The 24,444-nt window shown below is 48.6% G+C and overlaps 2 long non-coding RNA genes across 17 annotated transcripts in view; both read left to right on the forward strand.

The window, feature by feature from the left end:
• Positions 1 to 7,564: 7,564 nt before the first annotated feature.
• On the forward strand, positions 7,565 to 12,740 carry LOC110567951 (uncharacterized). 16 transcript variants are annotated; one of them, XR_010340792.1, is made up of 8 exons: positions 7,840 to 7,891; positions 7,943 to 8,377; positions 8,557 to 8,595; positions 8,676 to 8,715; positions 8,873 to 9,031; positions 9,072 to 9,130; positions 9,311 to 9,389; positions 9,450 to 12,740. It is a non-coding gene; the product is annotated as an uncharacterized LOC110567951 (long non-coding RNA). The 16 variants fall into 16 exon arrangements; XR_010340800.1 differs by lacking the exons at positions 7,840 to 7,891; positions 9,311 to 9,389; positions 9,450 to 12,740 and adding an exon at positions 7,565 to 7,801 and having other exon boundaries at positions 7,943 to 7,981; positions 8,042 to 8,377; positions 9,092 to 9,302; XR_010340790.1 differs by having other exon boundaries at positions 7,841 to 7,891; positions 9,311 to 12,740.
• Positions 12,741 to 23,222: 10,482 nt separating this feature from the next.
• LOC135272848 (uncharacterized) overlaps positions 23,223 to 24,444 on the forward strand; it is a 1,411-nt gene continuing 189 nt past the window's right edge. The window contains exons 1-2 of the long non-coding RNA XR_010340812.1: positions 23,223 to 23,323; positions 24,324 to 24,444. The exon at positions 24,324 to 24,444 is cut by the window's right edge and continues 189 nt beyond it. This is a non-coding gene — a long non-coding RNA (uncharacterized LOC135272848). The remainder of the gene's footprint in view (positions 23,324 to 24,323) is intronic.

The following is a 24,444-nucleotide window of genomic DNA, read 5'->3' on the forward strand; positions in this document are numbered from 1 at the left end:
CCCATGTTGGCCAGGCTTGTTTTGAGCTCCTGGCCTCAAGCGTTCGGCTCACTTCAGCCTCCCAAAGGGCTGGGATTATAGGCATGAGCCACCACGTCCAGCCTATTATTAGTCCCTTCGATCTTTCATATCAGGCAGGCAAAGATATTTCAATATTGTTTCGTCACTTCCTCAAGTATTAACAAAGCTAGGAAAACTGCCTCGTTGAAGGCCTCTTATGTTCTTCTTCCTCTGGATTCTCTCCTTAATGAACATTCCGTCCCCTCCCCTCCTCCCGCATTTCCTCTTTCCTGAGGGTCAGCGTGGCTTGGCCCTGGGCTGCTTACCCACAAGGATGGTCTTGCCATCTACCATGTCTGTGTGCTTGTACGTGGTCAGGGCGTACGTGGACAGCTGCTGTGGCTGACTGCATTCAGGTTAAGGAGCGAAAAGCAGTAAGAGGCGAGGTAAGGAAGGGGTGGGGAGCAGGCGTGTTTGGTTGGATGAAATGGATCCTCTCCTTCCTCTTCTCTTTGGAGTTAGTGACATTTTAAATCACATGAATGTTGCAGAGGATCAGCTTCACATATCACTGGTTCAGGCTCCATGGAAGGGTTAGGGGTGGGAGGGGATGTGAGTGCGTCCTGGCCATCGAAGTCTGAGGTAAAACACAGAACAGGATTTTACAGACAAGTGTCATAAATGGTATCATGCAGTTGGAAAATGCCAATGTAGATGCCCCAGCTCCGTCAAGGATGGAGCTTTTTTGCATGCTAGAAAGCAAACCCTAACACTAGGTAGCAACATGACCATTCCAGGGGAAAAAAACTCCCACAAGCCATACAGCTGGCACGCTGGCAATCAATTTGGAGTCCGCCTACGTGTGAAACCCTGAGAAAAAAGGTTAAACTCTAGGGATTAACACCTTCTGAGGCTGCAAGATGCCAGGCGGTGTAACCAGCAGAGAGCCAACTGACGCAGGTGGGCTGGTTGTACAGAAGCACCTGGTAAAAGGCGGCATAAGACATACTCCGCAGGCTCCGGGGGCTCTTCTCATCTGTGGTTCTCAGTGGATCCACTTGGGAAGCTGTTTAAAAAATCTCCCAGTAAGAGGGATGAACTCACTCCAAACGTATACAATAGAACAATTCGTGGGAGGAAGGTGGGGCCAGTGTCAGGAGCTACTAAGGAGGAGGAGGAGGAGATGGGGTTTGAATCCACACCACGTGCCATTAGCCACTGTCCTGCCCTCTTAATGGAAGACAAATCCAAATATGAGTGCGGAACAAAACCCGTGCATTCAGTTACCCGATCCTTCCTCCTGGGCTGCTAAGACAAAGGGGTGGGCAGTGGGGCACAGACACATTAGCACGGGAAGACCTGCAGGAACAAGGGTATTTCAGACCTTGAAGGATACGATCCATCCATGAGAAATCGCCCCATGAGTCTGTAAGCGGAACAGGCAAGGTGGTCAGATGGCGTATCCATCTCCCCATTGTCCCAAACTTTTTTTTTTTTTTTGAGACAGAGTTTCACTCGTGTTGCCCAGGCTGGAGTGCAGCGGTGCCATCTCGGCTCACCGCAACCTCTGCCTCCCCGCAACTTCCGCCTCCCAGGTTCAAGCGGCGATTCTCGTGCCTCAGCCTCTTGAGTAGCTGGGATTACGGGCATGTGCCAGCACGCCCAGCTAATTTTTGTATTATTAGTACAGATTGGGTTTATCCATGTTGATCAGGCTGATCTTGAACTCCCGACCTCAGGTGATCCACCTGCCTCAGCCTCCCAAAGTGCTGAGATTATAGGCGTGATCCAGCACCCCCGGCCTGTTGTTCCAAACTTTATCACCCTTTCCCATTTTCATGATACAACCACACAGTTTCCAGGTCAAGTCTGGAACCTAGGAATAAGCATATCGAACCCGTCATAACATAAACAAAACAGCTCCTATCACTACAGTACACAGACCAGCCACGTGAAGCTCTCAAATCTGTTATGTCCATCTCAGCACAGTGCTGCACAAACAATTACTCTTGTGTTTGCACAGGGAAACACAGACCAGGAAGGCTGTTCCTTCCATTCAAAAGCCATTTCCCGGCCGGGCACATGGCTCACGCCTGTAACCCTAACCCTAACCTCAACCTTAACCCCAACCCTTAAACCATAACCCTAACCCTAACCCTAAACATCTAACCATAAACCCAGCCCTAACCCTAGCAACCCTAACCCTAACTCCTAACCCTAACCCCAACTGCAGTTGGCTTTTTAAAAGTATACACCAGTCTTCACAATGATTATAGGAAACCGTCAGTTCTACCCACTCTTCTCCATCTCAGTCCCTCCAAGAAAGCCTCTTAACCACTGCGCCTTCACCAGCCCTGAGAAGCCATGCTCCTCTGCCTCTGGAGCCTTCTTTTTTTGAGATGGAGTCTCACTCTGTTACCTAGGATGGGACGCAGTGATGCAATCTCAGCTCACCGAAACCTCCGCCTCCCGGGGTCAAGCAATTCTCCTGCCTCAGCCTCCCACGTATCTGGGATTATAGGTATGCACCACCATGCCTGGCTAATTTTCGTATTTTTAGTGGAGATGGGGTCTTGCCATGTTGGCCAGGCTGATGGAGGACTTTTTTTAAATGACGCAGACCCTCTCTGGGCCTGGTATTTCTTCCCTAATCTCCCAACATACTTGGCTTTGCCCACTGTGCCATCTCCCAGGCAGATGATCTTCACGTTGTCATGAGCATCATGTTGCACTTAGTCCAGCTCACTGGGTTTGGTCTTGTCCTCTGCCGTTGGCTCCTAGCTGTAGAGAGGGGTCCAGCCCACGGTGGTGGGGGGGGGTCTTGTCTGGGAAGATCAACAAGAGGCTGCTGTTAGAGAGAACACAGGGACACCCTTCTCCATTAATAGAGGACAAACCCAAATGGGAGGAAGCTCCAAAATATAGATTCGCTTGCCGGCAACATGCTGAGCCTTAGGGTTTTAACCTTGTACACACAAGATTCTCTTAGGTGGTTCTCCCCATGATATCTTCCTCCTGCAGGTATGTTTAAGGTCACACCTCCCACTCCTACGTGGAGACACAATATTCTGTATTTGCAATTTCTTCAATTTTTTTTTTTTTTTGAGATGGGGTCTTGCTCCGTCACCCAGGCTGGAGTGCAGTGGCATGATGTCGGCTCACTGCACCACCACCTCCTGGGTTCAAGCGATTCTCCTGCCTCTGCCTCTCCAGTTGCTGGGATTACAGGTACCTGCCATCATGCCCAGCTAATTTTTATATTTTTAGTAGAGCCGGGGTATTTTTTTTTTTTTTTTTTTTTTTGAGACGGAGTTTCGCTCTTGTTACCCAGGCTGGAGTGGTGCAATGCCGCGATCTCAGCTCACTGCAACCTCCGCCTCCTGCGTTCAGGCAATTCTCCTGCCTCGGCCTCCCGAGTAGCTGGGATTACAGGCACGCGCCACCATGTCCAGCTAATTTTTTGTATTTTTAGTAGAGACGGGGTTTCACTGTGTTGACCGGGATGGTCTCGATCTCTTGAACTCGTGATCCACCCGCCTCGGCCTCGCAAAGTCCTGGGATGACAGGCGTGAGCCACCGCACCCAGCCAAGACGGGGTTTTACTATATTGGCCAGGCTGCTCTCGAACTCCTGACCTCAAGTGATCCATCTCACCTTGGCCGCCCAAAGCAATGGGATTGCAGGCATGAGTCGCCGCAGTCAGCCTGTATTTACAAGTTCAACATGCAGAAGTTTCCTTACTTGTAAAACAGAGAGAAAAGACAGTGCCCACGTCATGTGGTTGATGTAAGACACTGTCTGCCAGAAAGCCTGAGCTCTCCTGACTGAATGACACTGACCACACAGCCAAAGACGCCCGCCCCACACTTGTGATCCTTTGCCTTCCTCATGCCTCTTACCTCCCTTCATTTTCCATCCTGCTGTAATCTGTACTTGCCTCTCCCTCCCTCAACACGGGCAGTTCCCCTAACCCCCTTCTCTGGGGGTGTCTGAAGCTTTACTAGTTTCAAGTGTCTCCTAAATGCTCATCATACCCCGCTGTACCTCCACCCAGACTGCTTCCCTCAGTGCCGGACTGAGATATGCCATGCAATGGCCTACTAGACTGGGAGTAGCAGAGTATGACACACACAGGCATCTATAATATGTTACACACAAATACTTAAGTCCTGCACACGCCAAATGCCGCTCCTCACGTTACCCACTTGCACAAGACATTAACCAGGCATCCAGTGCCCACAGCTGTGTGCAACATCATCTCTCGCTCTGTTCTGCTCTCCTCACACCTAAATATGACCTTGCAAACGTTCCTGAGAATGTGAACCTTACTGAGCATTCACCATGGGCAGATGTCGCACAGGGTTCAGAGGATGCAAGACACAGTGATAGCAGAATCTTCTCCTGTGCTAAGAGCTACGACAGAAGTATGCACACGGGTCAGGGGGAGAAAATACCAAGAGGGCCCCCTAGTTTTACTGAGTGTGCCAACACACAGCTACTGCTTCTGGACAGCCATGCACTTTGCCTTATTTATCCAGGGGCACAATTCCTGGGACATGGTAGACGCTTGGTAAGCATGGTGAGGGATCAGCCTCTTTCCACCTGTACCCTGTAGACAGAGTGACAGAAAGCCTAATCCAGCTGCATGGCTCCATGCTTAAAGACTTTCTTTTTTTAATTGCATTTTAGGTTTTGGGGTACATGTGAAAAACATGCAAGATTGTTGCATAGGTGCACACGTGGCAGTGTGATTTGCTGCCTTCCTCCCCATCACCTATATGTGGCATTTCTCCCCATGCTATCTCTCCCCAACTCCCCACCCCCCACTGTCCCTCCCCACTCCCCTCTGACAGACCCCAGTGTGTGATGCTCCCCTCCCTGTGTCCATGTGTTCCCATTGTTCAACACCCGTCTATGAGTGAGAACATTCGGTGTTTGATTTTCTGTTCTTGTGTCAGTTTGCTGAGAATGATGGTTTCCAGGTTCATCCATGTCCCTACAAAGGACGCGAACTCATCGTTTTTGATGGCTGCATAGTATTCCATGGTGTATATGTGCCACATTTTCCCTGTCCAGTCTATCGTCGATGGGCATTTGGGCTGGTTCCAGGTCTTTGCTATTGTAAACTGTGCTGCAATGAACATTCGTGTGCATGTGTCCTTATAGTAGAACGATTTATAATCCTTTGGATATATACCCAGTAATGGGATTGCTGGGTCAAATGGAATTTCTATTTCTAGGTCCTTGAGGAATCGCCACACTGTCTTCCACAGTGGTTGAACTAATTTATACTCCCACCAACAGTGTAAAAGTGTTCCTTTTTCTCCACATCCCTCTCCAGCATCTGTTGTCTCCAGATTTTTTAATGATCGCCATTCTAACTGGCATGAGATGGTATCTCAATGTGGTTTTGATTTGCATTTCTCTAATGACCAGTGATGATGAGCATTTTTTCATATGTTTGTTGGCCTCACGTATGTCTTCTTTTGAAAAGTGTCTGTTCATATCCTTCGCCCACTTTTGAACGGGCTTGTTTTTTTCTTGTAAATCTGTTTTAGTTCTTTGTAGATTCTGGATATCAGCCCTTTGTCAGATGGGTAGACGGCAAAATTTTTTTCCCATTCTGTTGGTTGCCGATTAACTCTAATGACTGTTTCTTTTTTTTTTTTTTTGCAGAAGCTGTGGAGTTTAATTAGGTCCCATTTGTCTATTTTGGCTTTTGTTGAAAAGGCCTCACATTTTCAAGAATAAGTAGGTGCCATTCTTTGGAAAATGGAGAGTCAGCAGATGATTCTGAAAGTGAAAGAGGCCATTTTGGCTTCCAAATACATGGGGTCAGCGTTTTCTTCAAAACCGATAGTATTTTGTGAGCATGTTCCTGCTTATTTTTCTTCTTATATCATAATTTTAATGCTATACATTTAAAAACCTATTAAAGGACAATTCTGCATCTTACCATTGCAAAACATATGAAATGTCTCATTTGCGATTTGAGACTGGACAGTGGCACCTGTGTGAACTGGTCATTTTACTGAGGTCCAGAAGCAGCTCAGGGACAGCCAGGGACGGCTCCTTCTGCTGCTGGGTCATGTCTGCCGAGGTCTTCCCATCCGGAACTACGATGTCACACGTCACCTCAAGAGACATGGACAATCACAAGACATCTAAACCAAGAGTGCCTGATTTTCTCATCTGCAGTTCTTACCTGTGAGCATATTATTACTGCTCAGAAAGCACTTTAGAAGCAAACGCATAAATGACGTGGACAGATATGGATTGTGCCTTTAAGTTCTCTGATGAGGAGATGCTGAGATGAAGTCAGGAGAGGAGAGAAAGCAAAGGTCAGGCCGAGGCCCAGGCTGGAGGTTGGACAAGGGAAGCCTCACATCACAGTGCAGACAGCAGGTGCACAGCAGGTGCAGAAGACAGCAGGTGTGGATGTGGCAGATGCGGACATGGCAGGTGTGTATGTGATGGGCCCTGAGGGAACCCAGGCTGGGCCCCCAGTGAGGGGAGCCCCGGGGAAGCCCTGCAGAGCTCCGTTGCTGGCTGGCTGCTGGAAGAGCGTGGCCCTGTGGCAGGGGCTGTGGGCTCACTGGCCGTCTTGCAGCCAGCAGCACGTGCTGTCTGTAGGGAAGTCTGCACAGCGCACCTCCATATCTGACATTGACTTTGGGAGGAAATGGCAGCTCACTGTGTCCACCCAGCAGCACGTGTGGGGGAGGCACCGCCAGAGCCACTGCACCTACTCTAGGTCTCAGCACTCTGTGAAGTCTCGTGGTGCCACGGGGACCATTTTCCATGAATGAAGACTATGTAATCTGTAATAGATGTGTCAGGTCTGGCCCAGACACTCATGGAAGATGGCCACAGCACACTGTGACCTTGTGGCACTGCAGTGACCATTTTCCATGAATGAAGACTCTGTAATCTGTAATAGATGTGTCAGGCCTGGCCCAGCACGGCCCAGATTCTGCCGCTGCAGTCACTCAACTCTGTGCTCATTGTCAGCCCAAGTCCCCAGACACGGAGCAGAGTGGTGGGATCCAGAGAACGTCGAAGGCAGTGAGTGCTCCAGCTGTTCGTTCCTCTTGAGGCGCTGAGTTTCTGGGCCACGTTAGAATTGTTTAAATTGGAAATAGTTGTAAGATTCCAAAGTGTTCTTAAAATAGTACAAGTGATTACTCATATTTCCCAAAGGTTACTGTCATAGCACATTTGATTTATGACTCCTGCATGTGAATGTGTGTACTCAGGCAGACGGGAGCATGGGTGGATGTGTAGGTAGGTAGGAAGTAGATGTGTGGAGAGATGGGCAGGTGGGCAGGTGGATTGTCAGACAGATAGGTAGATGGGTAACTCGATGAGCAGATGGGCAGGTAGATGGTGGGTGGGTAGGTAGATGGGCAGATTGATAGGTAGATAGTAGATGGGTAGGTGGGTAGGTACATGGCAGATGAGTAGGTAGATGAAAAGATGTGTAGGTAGATGAGTACATTGGTAGGTAGATGGGGATATAGGTAGGTAGATGAGGAGATGGGTAGATGACTAGGTAGATGAGATGGGTAGGTAGATGAGGAGATGGGTAGGTAGATGAGATGAATAGGTAGATGAGGAGATGGGTAGGTAGATGAGGAGATGGGTAGATGAGTAGGTAGATGGGGAGAGGAGTAAGTAGATTAGGATATGGGTAGGTAGACGGGTAGGTAGATACGCAGATATGTGGATAGGCAGATGGGTAGGTAGATGAGAAGATGGGTAGGTTAATGGGTAGATGAATAAGTAGATGGTAGATAAGTAGGTAGATGGGTAGATGGATAAATAGATGGTAGATGGGTAGGTAGATGTGTAGATGTGTGGGTAGATGGGTAGGTAGATGGTATCTGGGTAGGTAGATGGACAGATGGGTAGTAGATGGGTAGGTAGATGGGTAGATGGGTAGGTAGATGTGTAGATGGGTAGGTAGATGGTATCTGGGTAGGTAGATGGACAGACTGATAGGTAGATGAGTAGATGGGTAGGTAGATATGTAGATGGGTAGGTAGATGGGTAGATGGGTAGGTAGATGGTAGATGGGTAGGTAGATGAGTAGATGGGTAGGTAGATGGTATCTGGGTAGGTAGATGGACAGACTGATAGGTAGATGAGTAGATGGGTAGGTGGATGGGTAGATGGGTAGGTGGATGGGTAGATGGGTAGGTAGATGGACAGACTGATAGGTAGATGAGTAGATGGGTAGGTGGATGGGTAGATGGGTAGGTAGATGGGTAGATGGGTAGGTAGATGGTATCTGGGTAGGTAGATGGACAGACTGATAGGTAGATGAGTAGATGGGTAGGTAGATGGGCAGATGGGTGGGTAGATGGTATCTGGGTAGGTAGATGGACAGACTGATAGGTAGATGTGTAGATGGGTGGGTAGATGGGTAGATGGGTAGGTGGATGGGTAGATGGGCAGGTAGATGGACAGACTGATAGGTAGATGAGTAGATGGGTAGGTAGATATGTAGATGGGTAGGTAGATGGGTAGATGGGTAGGTAGATGGTAGATGGGTAGGTAGATGAGTAGATGGGTAGGTAGATGGTATCTGGGTAGGTAGATGGACAGACTGATAGGTAGATGTGTAGATGGGTGGGTAGATGGGTAGATGGGTAGGTGGATGGGTAGATGGGCAGGTAGATGGACAGACTGATAGGTAGATGAGTAGATGGGTAGGTAGATATGTAGATGGGTAGGTAGATGGGTAGATGGGTAGGTAGATGGTAGATGGGTAGGTAGATATGTAGATGGGTAGGTAGATGGGTAGATGGGTAGGTAGATGGTAGATGGGTAGGTAGATGAGTAGATGGGTAGGTAGATGGTAGATGGGTAGGTAGATGAGTAGATGGGTAGGTAGATGGTATCTGGGTAGGTAGATGGACAGACTGATAGGTAGATGAGTAGATGGGTAGGTGGATGGGTAGATGGGTAGGTGGATGGGTAGATGGGTAGGTAGATGGACAGACTGATAGGTAGATGAGTAGATGGGTAGGTGGATTGGTAGGTGGGTGGGTAGATGGGTAGATGGGCAGGTAGATGGACAGACTGATAGGTAGATGAGTAGATGGGTAGGTAGATGGTATCTGGGTAGGTAGATGGACAGACTGATAGGTAGATGAGTAGATGGGTAGGTGGATGGGTAGGTGGGTGGGTAGATGGGTAGATGGGCAGGTAGATGGACAGACTGATAGGTAGATGAGTAGATGGGTAGGTGGATGGGTAGATGGGTGGGTAGATGGGTAGATGGGCAGGTAGATGGACAGACTGATAGGTAGATGAGTAGATGGGTAGGTGGATGGTATCTGGGTAGGTAGATGGACAGACTGATAGGTAGATGAGTAGATGGGTAGGTGGATGGGTAGGTGGGTGGGTAGATGGACAGACTGATAGGTAGATGGTTAGATGGGTAGGTGGGACGGTAGTTGAATGTACGTGTTTAATCAATCACTGGAGACTTCCTACTGTGCTTGTTGTATTGAAAACTTGTTGATAACTAGAGTTGCGTTTCAGCAACATCCATATTAAACTATCCATATTATGAATATTTTAATAACAATCCTATTAATTTATTTTTTTACACTTATAAAACTTTAATACGTTTTTTTTCCCATTTAATTTGCCAGCCCTCAAGCCTCTTCTTTTATGGTGCTATGTGCCTGTTTTATTTAGATGTGTTTTAGAATAAACATGCCGTTGGGTCCTGCCTTCTCTTCCAAGCGCTGAGGCTTCATGACTGCACTGTCTTCTTCATGAAGCAGTGCTTTGTCAGGATACATGCCACAGTCTAACAACAGAGAAACTATGACTTAATAGGGAAAATGTATTACAAATGAAAACTGCCATAAGATAATGGGACATCCTCAGGAAGCTTCCACAGGTGGTGGAAGGTGAAGGGAGCCCGCGTGTCACAGGGTGAGAGCTGGAGCAAGCAGGGGCAGGTACCAGGCTCTTTAAACTGCTGAGCAGAGAGGGCTTCATGGTTTTACCAGCCAGGAGACACTGGGGGCCTGTGGGGCTCAGCCCAAGAGGACTTTCTGACGGAGGGGAAGGCCTGGGTTCCATATACTGGGGAACCTAAAGGCTTAGCACACCACACAAGTTAGAATTGGCAAGAAGGTGGATTTCAGAGCCACATGAGGACAGTTCTCTTGGGAGCAGAACTCTTTGGCACCAAGAAGCTTCCTTGGAAAGAAGTGAGGGGCTGCCATGTGTGCGGGGAGGAGGCCTCCTGCAGGCAGTGAGAGACACCCTTTTACTGTTCAAGGTTGAATTTGATGACTGCTTCTGTAGTGATCCAGTTGGGAAACAGAAACCACCTGGTATTTCGAACGAATGTGAGGTTGAACCCGGCTGTGGTTTGCGGAGACACTGGAGGATGGGGAGGGCACTGGGCATGTTAGTTCCCTATTGTGGGTAACCGGTGACCCTAATTCAGCCACAGCAGCTCACATTCATCACCCACAGCTCCGTGGACCAGCAGTCAGGGGCTGCGTCCCTGCTCAGGGTCTCACAAGTACGAAATCGAGGCATGGATTGGGCTGGGCTGGGCTTTACCTGCAGTTTAAAGAGCCTGGTACCTGCCCGCTCTTGCTCCAGCTCTCGCCCTGGGATGCGCGGGTTCCCTTCACCTGCCACCACCCATGGAAGCTTCCTGAGACCTCACCAGGAGCCAAGCTTCCTGTGCAGCCTGCAGCACCATGAGCCAGTTAAACCTCCTTTCTTTTTTCTTTTTTTATTTTTTTGAGATGGAGTCTCGCTCTGTCATCCAGGCTGGAGTGCAGTGGCGTGATCTCGGCTCACCGCAACCTCCACCCCCCCAGGTTCAGGTAATTCTCCTACCTCAGCCTCCCGAGTCGCTGGGACTACAGGCAGGCACCACCACACCCGGCTAACTTTTTTTTTTTTTTCAGTAGAGAGAGTTTTCACCATGTTAGCCAGGATGGTCTCCATCTCTTGACCTCGTGATCCACCCACCTCGGCCTCCAAAAGTGCTGGGATTGCAGGCACGAGCCACCACTCCCAGCCTTAAAACTCCTTTCTTTACACTTTACCCAGCCTTGGGCATTCTTTTATAGCAATGTGAAAATGGACTGGCACAGGCCTTCTGGACACCGCGGACAAACGTAAGCCAAACCCAAGCAACAGCCTGCGGTGGGTGTGAGCCGGGCAGGTGGGGCTGGGGCAGAAGGTGCAGGGTGGGAGCGCGTCCAGGAGGGACAAAGTAATCCAGCCCCCTGGGGTTGCTGTGGCACTGGTGGGTGCCCATGGCTTCCTGAGGGCCACTATGTAGTGACTGTGCACAGCAGCTCGCAGATGCACCGAGAGTCTGAGGGGATTTGCACAGGCACCAGGACGCTGTGTCCAAAGTGGTTTCAGGTGACCCTTCTCAGGAAAATGTCATCTCAGCAGTTTGCATCACCCATGGGTCCATGTTACACCCCCGACCCATTTTACAGACCTCACTGAAGGTGAGAGGTGATCTGAACTAGGAAGTGTGGGTTACATGAGCATGTGTGACTGTGTGTGTGTGTATGTGAGTGTGTGGCTGCGGAGGGAAGTCCATGCCAAGCGAGCTGGCCTTTAATGTCAGGACGCACAGGGTCAGTCTCTCAGCCATTACCCACCCCACACAGGGTTTGCTGAGATAGGTGGCTAACCTCACTTAAAAAAGGAGGTGGCGCCCTGCTCGTGTCAGTTGTTCTCTTTGGTGGTGATGGTGACCAGATGCTTGGCGATGTCGTACGCACACTGGATGACCTCCTGTGTGACCAGCTGGACGTCTGTGGGTGAACCTGGGTCCCCCGGGAGGGTCTTCTTGCACTCTGCCTGCAGTCGGTAGGCACTGGATGTCAGCGAGTGAAGGGAAGTCCTCATCATATCAGCCTTGGGTTTTTTGGGGAATAATGCTGCCATTTCTGTAACAGCTATGCGTATCCTCTCTGAGCAGGGAATATACCTCATTATCCTCTTTGATTCTCAATAAGAGAATCAAATAAGTTTCCCAGCAATCTTAAAAACACAAAGTGCAGTTCTTTTAGTGGACCAGCCTTGCTAACATGGTGAAACCTCGTCTGTACTAAAAGAGAATAATAATGAAAAATTTAGCTGGGTGTTAGTGGCACGCACCTGTAATCCCAGCTACTCAGGAGGCAGAGACAGGAGAACTGCTTGAGCCTGGGAGGCAGAAGTTGCAGTTAGCCAACATCGTGCCATTGCACTCCAGTCTGGGCGACAGAGTGAGACCCTGCCTCAAAAAAACAAAAACAAAAATGTTTATATGTGAATTTGTGTCAGATCAAAATTATATTTAAAATTATACCCATGCCAGTCCATATGTGAGCCTGCACCGTATAGCTGGTGTTCTACACTTCATCTTGGTAACCTTCTCAGAAATTCCAGAAGACGCGGCCGAGAGGCCCTGCTGTTTATTTGTAGTTGTATTTATATAATAGGCTTTATTTTATTTTGAATTTATATGTACATAGTAGTTATTAAATATTTATAAAATATACATCCCTAATATACATTTCAAAAGAAATGAATCTGTAATAAAATATTTTTAAATCGTTTGTATTTTATTAGTAGGGCATAATCCTTTTGTTTTCAGAAAAACTATGATTACATTGTATGAAATGAAGTGCCAACTAGTAATATTTTGATGAGGGGACTATGATTGAAATAAAGGAAAAAAAATAATCCAATAGTAAGATCTTGGTCTTCTTCCTCTACTTGGTCTGGCCTCAGTTTTACCATATAAACTAATTATCTCCTGGGCACCAAGTAACCTGGTCCAAAACTCTTCCAGAGTCTTCTGACTCCTTCCAGGTTGTTCCATTCTGTCACCCCACGTCATAAAGTTCATCACTGAGTCAAATGCATTCCCCTTCCACTGTATCCCTCCCAAGCCCTCTTTCCCTCCACTACCCTTCTAACCATCCACTCACAGAAGGATATTGCTGAACTGCCAAGGCATAGCTGGGTAGCGGGTTGGCCAGGGTGGCCAGTGCAGGTGTGGCCCTGCATGGCGGTGGCACTACCAGCATTGTGGTTGCAGCAGTCCTGCTGTGCTCCTGGGTGCCCTGCAGTGGTGGCCCAGCCAGCTGAGCAGCCACAGGGGCCTCCCTCAGAGGCCACCTTCCCGTGCCCTCTGTGGCAAATGTACCCAGTCACCGTCTCTCATAGGGTCTGGCCCTGGGAGGTGCCTCTCAGATATTTTCCAAGTCCTCCCTTTTGGAAACAAGGATGCATGAGTGGTTGGGGAAAATGTCCAGGCCAGGAAAAGCCAATGCAGGTGGACCAGGAGGATGTCCGGCACCGGTGGTGTGCCTTCCCCCCTGGGGTTAAGCAGATCCCTCCCAGAGACATTAGGAATGGCTGCTGGGTGTCAACTGGCTGCCACGTCTTTTTGTTGTTGTTTTTTGAGGTGAGGGGGACATGCTCTCTGCTCACTACAACCTCCTCTCCCAGGATCAAGCGATCCTTCCACCTAGGTGGGACTACAGGCACATGCCACCAAGCCTGGCTAATTATATTTTATTTTTTGTGGAGACTGGGTCTCACTATTTTTACCAGGCTGGTCTTCACCTCCTGGGCTCAAGTGATCCACCAGCCTCATCGTCCCAAAGTGCTGGAATTACAGGTATGTGCCTCTGTACCTGTGCATGGCAGCCACTTTTATATCCTCTTGTAAGTTTCACCAGCTGGCCATACCAGGTGAGCTGCGGTATTTATATTTATTGTGGGATCTCAGTTGAGAGGTGGTAAAATCTCCATGTTTGTGCAATAATTATCATTATTGTCGTTGTTAGTATTAAAACCTTTACTGTTGTTGTTAGCTCTTATAAAACCACTAAACTTTGTCCCCCAAAAGTACGCACTTGATTGAAAATGACAAAGGAGAGATTTCTGCAGACAGAAATTTCAAAAGCCACCAAGGAACAGGGGATTGCCAGCTCCAGCCTCAGAGGCTTAGACCCACAACCTGCAGCAACCAGCCCGGAAAGCCAGACCACAACCTCTGCAGCCATCAGCCCCAGGCAGCTAGGAGCCAATCAAGGACTGACAGCTTCCCTCCTTTCAAATCCTCCTTCCACCTTACACTCAAGCTGAGGAAACTCAAATATGTTTCTGTAATCAATCACCTAGGATGCTGTCTTTCAGTCAGTCCCCTGCTGCTTTTTCAGCCACACCTCGAATCAGGACGTGCCACCTTTTTTCATCATGAAGCCTCCCCAGTCCTCTCAGCCTTTGAGTCCCCACCCATAGACAAGTGGTGTCTGACACCCTTGCTAGAGGGAATGCTGAATAACTCATGCTTTATCCAATCTTCCTTTGGTGGTCTTCACTGATCTCTAACAAAAGTTAGCAGTGCCTGAACCAAACAGAGCATAAAGAATAATATATGCTTCTCATGTTCACTTTTTTTTTGAGACAGGCTCTGGCTCTGTCACCCACACTAGGGTGGTGAAATATTCAGAATACATGGCCTTTAATGTCTAGCTTCTTTCACTTAGAATCATGTTTTTGAGACTCATCCGTGTTTTGTCATGAGTGAGAGCTTCATTTGCCTTGTAATTTCACTTTCTAAGCCATTAGAATGTTTCCCGGTGTAGTGAAAAGTGGTTTTCCTAACTGAGAGAAAATACCCATTAAATAAGATTTTCTTTCTAGTCTATTTTTGAGCTTACATGTCAGTAGCATTAAATGCTGCCCACCTCCCCAGACTCAACCTGCCCCACACACCCTGAGTCACCAGGGTGCCCAGTGGAGCCAGCCAAGCAAAGCTGACCTACCTTCAAAGACTTGAAGCCACCCATCCACCCAGCCCTGAATCCAGCCCCCAAGAATAGCCTAAAGGAGAGTTCCTGAAGGAGAGAGACAGAGGGGGGCCTGAGGAGTGGCGGCACCCCCAGAGGAGGTGGCCATGTGTGGCCTGGACCATGACAAGCATGCAGTGCCCAGTGACTGGTGTGACATGAAGGGCCTTGGGAGGTGCACGGAGTCCCTTGAGGGTGTTCCCATTTGAGTCTAACCAGACCATGGGGGAGGGCAGATTAGCCCCTGCCTTGTGTTTATTTAGAGGTTTGGGGCTTTCTTCCATTGTTCTTCGTTATATTCTCTGTAGGGTGACACCAATCATGCTTTTGAAAGCACGTCACTGTTCCACGGTAGTAAAGGAGCTGACTGTGACAAAGGGGACCTCACTGTTTCATGGTAATAGTGGGGATGATTGTGACAAAGGGGACCTCACTGTTTCATGGTAATAGTGGGGATGATTGTGACAAAGGTGACCTCACTGTTTCATGGTAGTAGTGGGGATGAGTGTGACAGGGAACCTCAGTGTTTCATGATAATATGGGGATGAGTGTGACAAAGGGGACTGAGCCTTGGCCAATCTTGCTGAAGGACATGGCCCTGGTGTCCAACACAGATACAAGAGGACCCCTACATCCTGGGAATCACCAACTGCCATTCCCGGACTCCCCAGTCTGTTTTTAGAAGGCAGCCTATGAGGACAGGCTCCCTCGGGGCAGTGTGGCCACAGGCTGCTCTCTTGTCCCACTCACAGGAACCCAGACCAAAACCTCCAGTTCACCACGGTCTCCACCCTGCACTGTGTGTTTTCCTCAGAAAGCACCACTCCAGGCTGAGGCCATACTCCCTCGGTGTGACAGAGAAGAAAGTTTTCCTAATGGGGAAGCTGGGACCAAGAGGCCAACTTTCTGCTGGCACAGTAATTGTCCTTGAGCTGGGGCAGAAAAGGAGGGCTTGGCCCAGGGCCTGGCAGTCACTGGAGGGTCTCCAGGACATGGCATGAAAGTCTCCTGTGTCCTTTCTGCTGCTGTCATGCTTGAACCCTTCTGGGAATGTGGTTGGCCCCTGTGGTGTGTCTTCATTCCATTTTCCCCTTTCAATGTGGACCTGAGGACTTTTTCTGGAAGCAGCTCATTGTCCCAAGGAAGTGCAGCTGCACAAGTCCAGGGCTTGGCCCCCAGCTCCATCTGGGGAGGGGGAAGGACCCGTGGGGCTGGGGTGGAAGGGCAGCCCCGCAGGTCCTTGGAGAGCTCTGTGTGTCTGGAGAGCTCCATGCTGAGTTCTACTGCAAGAAGAGAGAGAGCACTCTGGCTGTCAAGGACAGGAAGAAAGCTATAGGACCCATATTTCCAAGCGCTCTTCCATCTGTGTCCTATCCTGACCTGACCATAGTTCACTTGGGAGAGCAGAGGAGACTGTGTGCGTTCAGCAGGGAGGGTACCTCAAGAGACCTGGCAGGCCTTGGTGAGGCTGCCTACCTGGGGAGGAATCTGGGTGCAGGTGCTCCTGGCTGCAGCTGAGCCAGCTCGTGCATGTGCAGTTTTCTCCCACCACACTGGTCTTTCCAGACCCCTGGAGTACAGCCAGCTAGCCTACACGGACGGGTCCCTGCCCACGGGCCCTCCACCTCCTGCCAGCAGGCCACCACTGTGCACCTTGCATCTTGCATCCTCCTGCCGTGGACAGTGAGCCAGCCTGGCAGTATCCCGCTGTGCTAACCAGAACCAGGAGGCCTGGGCCTGTGATCCTTGACCACCTCACATGGTCAGAGGACTGTGAAAGAAATGGGTGCAGAGGCCAAGCATGGTGGCTGCACCTATAATCCTGGTGCTTTAAGAAGCCAAGGCAGGAGGATTCCTTCCACCCAGGAGTTTGAGACCAGACCGGGAAACATAGTGAGATCCTGTACATACAAAAACATCCAAAACTTGATCATGCAGTTCAAGTTACTCAGAGGCTGAGGCAGCAGGATCGCTTGAGCCCAGGGGGCCGAGGCTGCTCTCCAGCCTGAGCAACAAAGCGAGATCCTGTCCCCCAAAAAAACAAAACCCCCAAGTAAAAAAAACAAAAACGGAAAACAAAAAGGAAAGAAATGAGTGATGAGTGATAGACCAGCTCTGTCATCATCCAGCTGGCATGTTAACTTATTGGTTGTGTTCTGCGCAGTTTCTCTAGTCTATGACCCTTGGTTCAGTCTGTGTATCCTGCAGTTCAGTGTCTGCCAGGACCCACACTCAGCCTCCTGCCTCCCCTGCCCTCTTCCCAGCCAGAGCCACTGTGGAAAGTCCCACAGAGGGCAGTCCCAGAACCTGTTTCTTCTCCAAATATCTGTTCGCCAGGACCATTTTGTTTGAGACACCCATTTCATCTCCATCCTGAAAAGCCTTCATCTTTTAACAGGTCTCCCTGGAAGGAGGTTCAGGTTGTAGGCTTTTATGAACTCCTAAATTTTCGGGATCAGGCTGGTCTCAAACTCCTGACCTCAGGTGATCCACCTGCCTCAGCCTCCCAAAGTGCTGTGATTACAGGCATGAGCCATTGTCCCAAACGTTATCACCTTAAGGCTGATGACCTGGAAGCCATCTATGGCTTCCCTTTCCCCTTTCACAACACAGCCACACAGGTTCTAGGTCGTCTGGAACCTGGGAATAAGCACAATAACCCATCATAACAAAACAGCTCATGTCACTAGAGCACACAGACTGCCCAGGTGAGGCTCTGAAATCTGTTATTTCACTATCAGCACAATGCTGCACAATTACCCTTGTGTTATGCACAGGGAAACACAGACCAGGGAGGCTGTTCCTTCTGTTCAAAAACCATTTCCCGGCCGGGCACAGGGCTCACACCTGTAACCCTAACCCTTAACGCCTAACCCCAACCCTAACCCTTAACCCCTAACCCTAACCACTAACTCTAACCCTCTGATCCTAACCCTAAGCTAACTGCAACCCTAACCCTAAACGTCTAGTAAGAGGGCCCTGCAGTGGCCCTAGCCGCCAGCAGGTGGCGTGGGCACAGCACCGTCAGCAAGAGGAACCTGCAGTGCCTGGCAGGCAGCAGGGGGCGCTCAAGCACGCCGGCGTGCGTGGCGTCGCGGCGCCGGCGTGCGTGGCGTCGCGGCGCCGGCGTGCGTGGCGTCGCGGCGCCGGCGTGCGTGGCGTCGCGGCGCCGGCGTGCGTGGCGTCGCGGCGCCGGCGTGCGTGGCGTCGCGGCGCCGGCCTGCGTGGCGTCGCGGCGCCGGCCTGCGTGGCGTCGCGGCGCCGGCCTGCGTGGCGTCGCGGCGCCGGCCTGCGTGGCGTCGCGGCGCCGGCCTGCGTGGCGTCGCGGCGCCGGCCTGCGTGGCGTCGCGGCGCCGGCCTGCGTGGCGTCGCGGCGCCGGCCTGCGTGGCGTCGCGGCGCCGGCCTGCGTGGCGTCGCGGCGCCGGCCTGCGTGGCGTCGCGGCGCCGGCCTGCGTGGCGTCGCGGCGGTCTGCAGAGTTGCGTTCACCTCAGTACAGACCTGGGAGACGCTGCAAGGGTGGACCTGCATCCTCCTCAGCACAGACCCCGGCAGGGCGGGGGGCATCGCGAGAGAGGAGCTGCGTTCTCCTCAGCGCAGACCTGAGGGCACTGCAAAGGCAGAGCCGTGTTCTTAGCACAGACCTTGGGGACGCCGCGTCCGCTGTGAGTAAAATCCTTGTTTGCAGCCCTGGCTGCTGAGGGTCAGAGACTAGTAAGAAGGTCTCGGTGTGGAAGGCTGGACACCAAAAGCCCCTCTGAATTCTGCGCACCCGGGTTCTTCCCACCCAAGCCCAGGGGGCTGCAGTGTGAGGTCCACACCGCAGCCTCAGAGCACAAATAGAGCGTTCCTAAGGCAGACGGGACGTCCGACATATGACGACACCCACAGTACTCATGGGATGCTAATGCAAGGCCTCGGTACCAGAATGTTACTATGAAATCCGCGCTACCTGCGCGGCCTTCCCAGTACAGCGGCGTTAATAATCAGGACTGACGTATCGATGCAAACGTGGAAACTGACCTATGGTTAGGGCTGGGGTTTAGGGTGAGGGGTAGGGGTAGAGTTAGGGGTTACAGGTCAGGGGTTAGGGTTTAGGGGTTAGAAGAAATTTAGGCAAAATAAATTTAAAGTCTGTTTGAGGAACGGAATGATCCGTGAATCACGCCTGAAGCACCAGAACAGAAAACGCGGCTCGGGGCTTCGAGCTCTTGGTGGCGGCGGCTGAGTGAGGTTTCTCATTGGCTCCAGCTGGGCGACCGCCTTTTGTGGGGATGGTTCCCTCAGCGTCCCTGGTCACACAGTCACCTGGCGGCTGCGCATTGTGTCATTGACTGTGGTTGGTTTGTTAATTTTTTTAAGTCTAAATGCCTCCAAGTTCGGTCTCCATTTGCTTAGGGAAGGCCTCGGGCTAACGGCCTCCTCCTTTTTTGCTTTAACACGTCAAAACCATAATTCACTTTTATTTTACTTTCCTGGCATTACTGGAAGTAAATTCACATTTTTGTTGTTATTCAGAAAGTTGGTTTAATTGGCAGCCTATGTGTGGTGGTGCATAAAATAACGTCTTTTAATCATTGACATCTTAGATTAGATGAAATATATTAACTCTGTTAAGCCTTGTTATTAAAAACATAACAGATGTTGAGTTTCTTTTTTTTTTTCTCCTAGGCTTCAACCACTTAAAATACACTCAAGCATCTCCTAATGAGGTGGATATTTTGTGATAAATTTGTCTCTTGATTTCATCTCTCTGCAAACACCATAGAGTGTCCTTATAAAACCTAGATGGTGTAGCCCACTCCAGATATAAGTTATATGATGTAGCCTATTGCTCCCAGGCTACAAACCTGTATAGTACGTCTCTACTGAATGCTGTAGTCAACTGTCACACCGTGGTGATTGTGGATTGTGATCCTAAAATATCTGAGATAGGTCTCAGTTAATTTGGAAGACTTATTTTGCCAAAGTTAATAACGGTGCCCATGACACAGCCTCAGGAGGTCCTGACAACCTGGGCCCAAGGTGGTCAGGGTAGAGCTTTTATATGTTTTAGGGACACATGAGACACCAATCAATACGTGTAAGATGTACAGTTGTTTGGTCCAGTAAGGCGGAACAACTAGAAGCAGGAAGTGTAGATGCTTCCAGGTCAGAAGTAGATAAGAGACAAAAGGTTGCATTCTTTTGAATCCTTGATCAGCCTTCCACTGAATACGCAATTTAGTCTGGCTTAGTGAATCTGCATTTTTACATATACAATAGGGCAGAGGAATGGTGCCATCTGGACCCACCACAACGTCTGCCTCCCAGGTTCAAGCAATTCTCTTGCCTCAGCCTCCCAAGTAGCTGTGATTACAGGCATGCACCACCACGCCTGGCTAATTTTTGTATTTTTAGTAGAGATAGGGTTTCTCCATGTTTGTCAGGCTGGTCTTGAACTCCTGACCTCAGGTGATCCACCTGCCTCGATCTCCCAAAGTGCTGGGATTACAGGCAGGAGCCACCATGCCTGGCCAGGAAGCATATTTTGATTCTGATACTGTCAGCTGTATTTCAGGCATAACTTCTTTTCCTTGGAGTAGTAAATACTGCTTTGGTATTTTATTACACAAATAAAGCACAGATCCCTTTTTATCATTATATTCATTACTAGCTATATTAACATCTAAATTTAGAAACATTCTGGAGTCCGGGCTTCCAGGAATTCTTTGTGATCCCCTAAAAGGTAAATTATTTTTTCCCACAAGACCCAGTGACACCTAAAGTCACATTGAATGTCCTGCCACTTTTGTTTCTCTAGTTTCATCAATTTCTGCAAAGCATCTTTTGGGGAATAACTTTGACTATCCCTTTAAACTCTTCTGTATTAGAAATCATCATGATGAAACATTGAAGGATGTGGTCACAAATTCTGTTTACATTCTTACAGTCTTTGACTTTTTTTTTCCAGTGGCAAGTATTTGCTTCCATTTTATTGTAGTTAAAAGGGATGCTGGGAAACAAAATAAAGACAAGCAGTCATTAGAACAAGTGATCCAGTCACGGTCAATTTGCTATTTGAACTTCATTTTTTTTACACAGTCATACTTTTGAAAATAGCTGTAAATTGAAATAGTCTCCAAAATGTGAATTTTTTCCCCTGGTTCTACGGTAACCAGCTTTCCTAGAGAGTGAACCATACCACAAGAAAAAAAGATATAATTATGTTTACATGTATGTGTTATTTTAACATAAAATATATAAAAGAGGCATTTCCTTGAAATTATATATTAGTTTGTATAATTTACTTTGCAGCATCGTGAATGCTCTTATTTTAAAAAGTAGGAATAGTTAGTGTCAATTACTACTTATTGGTACAAGTAATTAAGCAGACATTTTTTAAAAATTACTATTTTTTAATAAAGGTTTTATTTTAAATTAGTTTTAGATTCACACAGAAATTGGGAAGAAAATGCAGATTTTCCACGTAGACCCAACCGAGTTTCCCCTCTTATTAACATCAACATGTATCATATATGTTATTAACATCTTTTTTTTTTTGTTAGCTGGAGTCTCGTTCATCCAGGCTGGAGTGCAGTGGTGTTACCTCAGCTCACTGCAACCTCTCCCTCCTGGGTTCAAGCGACTCTCCTGCCTCAGCCTCCCGAGTAGGTGGGATTACAGGCAGCTGCCATCACACTCCGCTAATTTTTGTATTTTTAGTAGAGATGGGGTTTCACCATGTTGGCCAGGTTGGTCTGGAACCCCTGACCTCAGGTGGTCCTCCCATCTCAGCCTCCCAAAATGCTGGGATTACAGGCATGACCCACCATGCCTGGCCAACATCTCACATCATTTGTAACAGTTGATGACCGGATATTACTATATAGGCTCACATTTTATTTGGTTTCCCTTAGTTCTGCCTTTTTCTGTCCCAGGATCCTATCTGGGATCCCACAGGACATTTAGTCATCATGTCAGGCTCTTCTTGGCTGTGACGGTCTCTCAGACTTTCCTTCTGAGGACCTGGAACAGTGTTAGGAGGATTGGTCAGGTATTGTATAGAATGTCCTCCACTGTGGCTTACTTGGTGTTTTTCTCATAATTAGACTGGGGTTATAGGTTTGGGGGAAGCAGATCACATATGTAATATGTCCACGAGAAAGAGTCAAAGTCTGTAAAATATTTGAAGAGATGTGTTCTGAGCCAAATATGAGTGACCATGGCCTGTGACACAGCCCTCAGGACACCCTGAGAACATGTGTTCAAGGTGGTTGGGGTGCAGCTTGGTTCTATACATTTTAGGGAGATAGGAAACATTAACCAAATATATTTAAGATATATACTGGTTTGGTCCAGAAAGGTGGGACAACCCGGTGGGTTAGGGTGGGGTGAGGCTTCCAGGTCATAGGTAGATTTAAACATCTTCTTATTGGCAGTTGGTTGAAAGAATTACTGTCAATAGAAAGGAGTGTCTGGATTATGATAAGGGGTTATGGACACCGAAGTTTTATGCAGATGAAGCCTCCAGGGAGCAGGCTTCAGAGAGAATAGATTTTACATATTTCTTAGCAGATTTAAGGTTAGATTGTAAATGTTTCTTATCAGATCTAAGGTCTGATGAGAAACTAAATGCTGATTGGCTTTTCTTGAATTCCAAAAGGGAGGAGGGAATAATGAGGCATGTCTGACCACCCCTTTCCCATCAAGGCCTGAACCAGTCTTCCAGGTTAACTTGGGTGTCCCCTGGTGGAGAGGAGGGAGTCTATACGGATGGTTGGGGGAAGGGCCTTTGAATTTTATTACTGGTTTTTCAGATACTATTCTAGTCACTTCATGCCTCAAGATGTGTTATCACCATTAATGTTAACTTTGATCACCTGGCTGAGGTAGTGTTTTCAAATTTCTCACTATGAAGTTACTTTTTTTCCCATGTCTACATTTTATGTATGCTTTTGGAGGAGGTCACCATGCAGAGCCCACACTTGAGGAGTGGGGAGCCAGCCCCACCTCCTTGATGGCTGAGTGTCTATATCAGGTATTTGGAATTCTCCTGTGTAAGAGATTTCTATTCAGGCCATGTATGTATCAATTTAATCATACATAGTTACCAGTATGGACCCTCAGTTACTTTAATGTTTTGGTTGTTATCTAATTCTGCAGTATTTTGTTGCTCTTTGTTTATACCCTGTGGCCATTGGGAGCTCTTTCCACTGGCTCCTTTGACATCATTGCATGTATTTATTTATTTATTTACAATTTCTTTCTGTTACTTCAAAAGTATCCTGGCTCATATATGTTCTTTCCCACTCCTAGTTTCAACCAGATTTTCAAAGACCCCGATTTCCTTTGTTAGAGAGTGGTATTAAAAACTTACATCTGTCTTCGTTTTCCTGCTGATGAGTGTTTGGCCAGGTGGGCCCCTAGGACCGTCTTACTGCGAAGGTTCTTGGGCCTTTCTTTTGTACACAAGTGCAGTTTCTTCTGGTGAGTAGCTTTCAATTTTTAAAATTTCATCCCAGTAAGACATGTAATTTTCCTCACAACCCACGACACACCCTTTCATTAGCAAGCACAGCAACAGTAATTCACAGTCATTCTTCGTGGTGGGTGAGCATTCCTGTGGCTCTCCATTCTCCCCAACACTTGCACTGATTGTGCGATTTTTGCCACTCTGCTGAGTGTCACCTGGTATCTCACCCTGTTAGGCTGAGACCCTTTTCATGTTTTTATCAGCCATTCCTCCACATTATTTTCTTCTGTGAAGGGCTGGTTCAACTCTTTTGCCATGTTTCTGTTTACTCGTTTAAATTTTTGCCTTTTTATTTTATTATTACTATTACTATGTTTTTGAGAGGGAGTATTGCTATGTCCCCCAAGCTGGAGTGCAGTGGCACAATCTCAGCTCACTGCGACCTCTGCCTTCTGGGTTTAAGCGATTCTCCTGCCTTAGCCTCCCAAGTACCTGGAATTACAGGTGTGTGCCACAATGCCCAGCTAATTTTTGTATTTTTACTAGAAACAGGGTTTCACCATGCTGGCCAGGCTAGTCTCAAACTCCTGACCTCAGGTGATCTACCTGTCTCAGCCTCCCAAAGGGCTGGGATTATAGGCATGAGCCACCGGGGCAGGCAGGTGGGGCTTGCAGGCTGCTGTGAGGACTTGGCTCCCTCTCTGAGTAGGGTGGGATTAGCAGGGGATTTAACCAGAGGAACCATGGGATCGCCCTTATGTATTTCCGTCATGGTTGGCTCAGCTGAATGCACCTTTTGAAGAAGACTTGGCCTTGGACACTCAGAGGCCTGTGGTTGAGGGTTCCCTCCTGTTGTGGCAATGACACATCCACGTTTGGCGCTTACACAGCGGGGCAGCCGGAGACCTGCTCTGCTTGGGCCTCTCCGTGGCATTTCTCAAATTCATCCCCTCCCAAGTCTCTCCCATCTGTAAAACCAAACGCCTCTCTCTCCTACATGGAAACCCCCGTCAGCACCTCCCCGACTCACAGGGCATCCTGTCAGCATCACAGTCCTGACTTTCCAACGTGGTCAAGCCCACGGGACCTCTGATGGAGTAGGACAGTGCCAGCTCTAAGATGTCCCCTGAAACTC

This window comes from Aotus nancymaae, unplaced genomic scaffold (genome assembly GCF_030222135.1).
Source record: "Aotus nancymaae isolate 86718 unplaced genomic scaffold, 86718_ANA_hifiasm-v0.15.2.pri h1tg000138l, whole genome shotgun sequence".
Lineage (NCBI taxonomy): Eukaryota > Metazoa > Chordata > Mammalia > Primates > Aotidae > Aotus > Aotus nancymaae.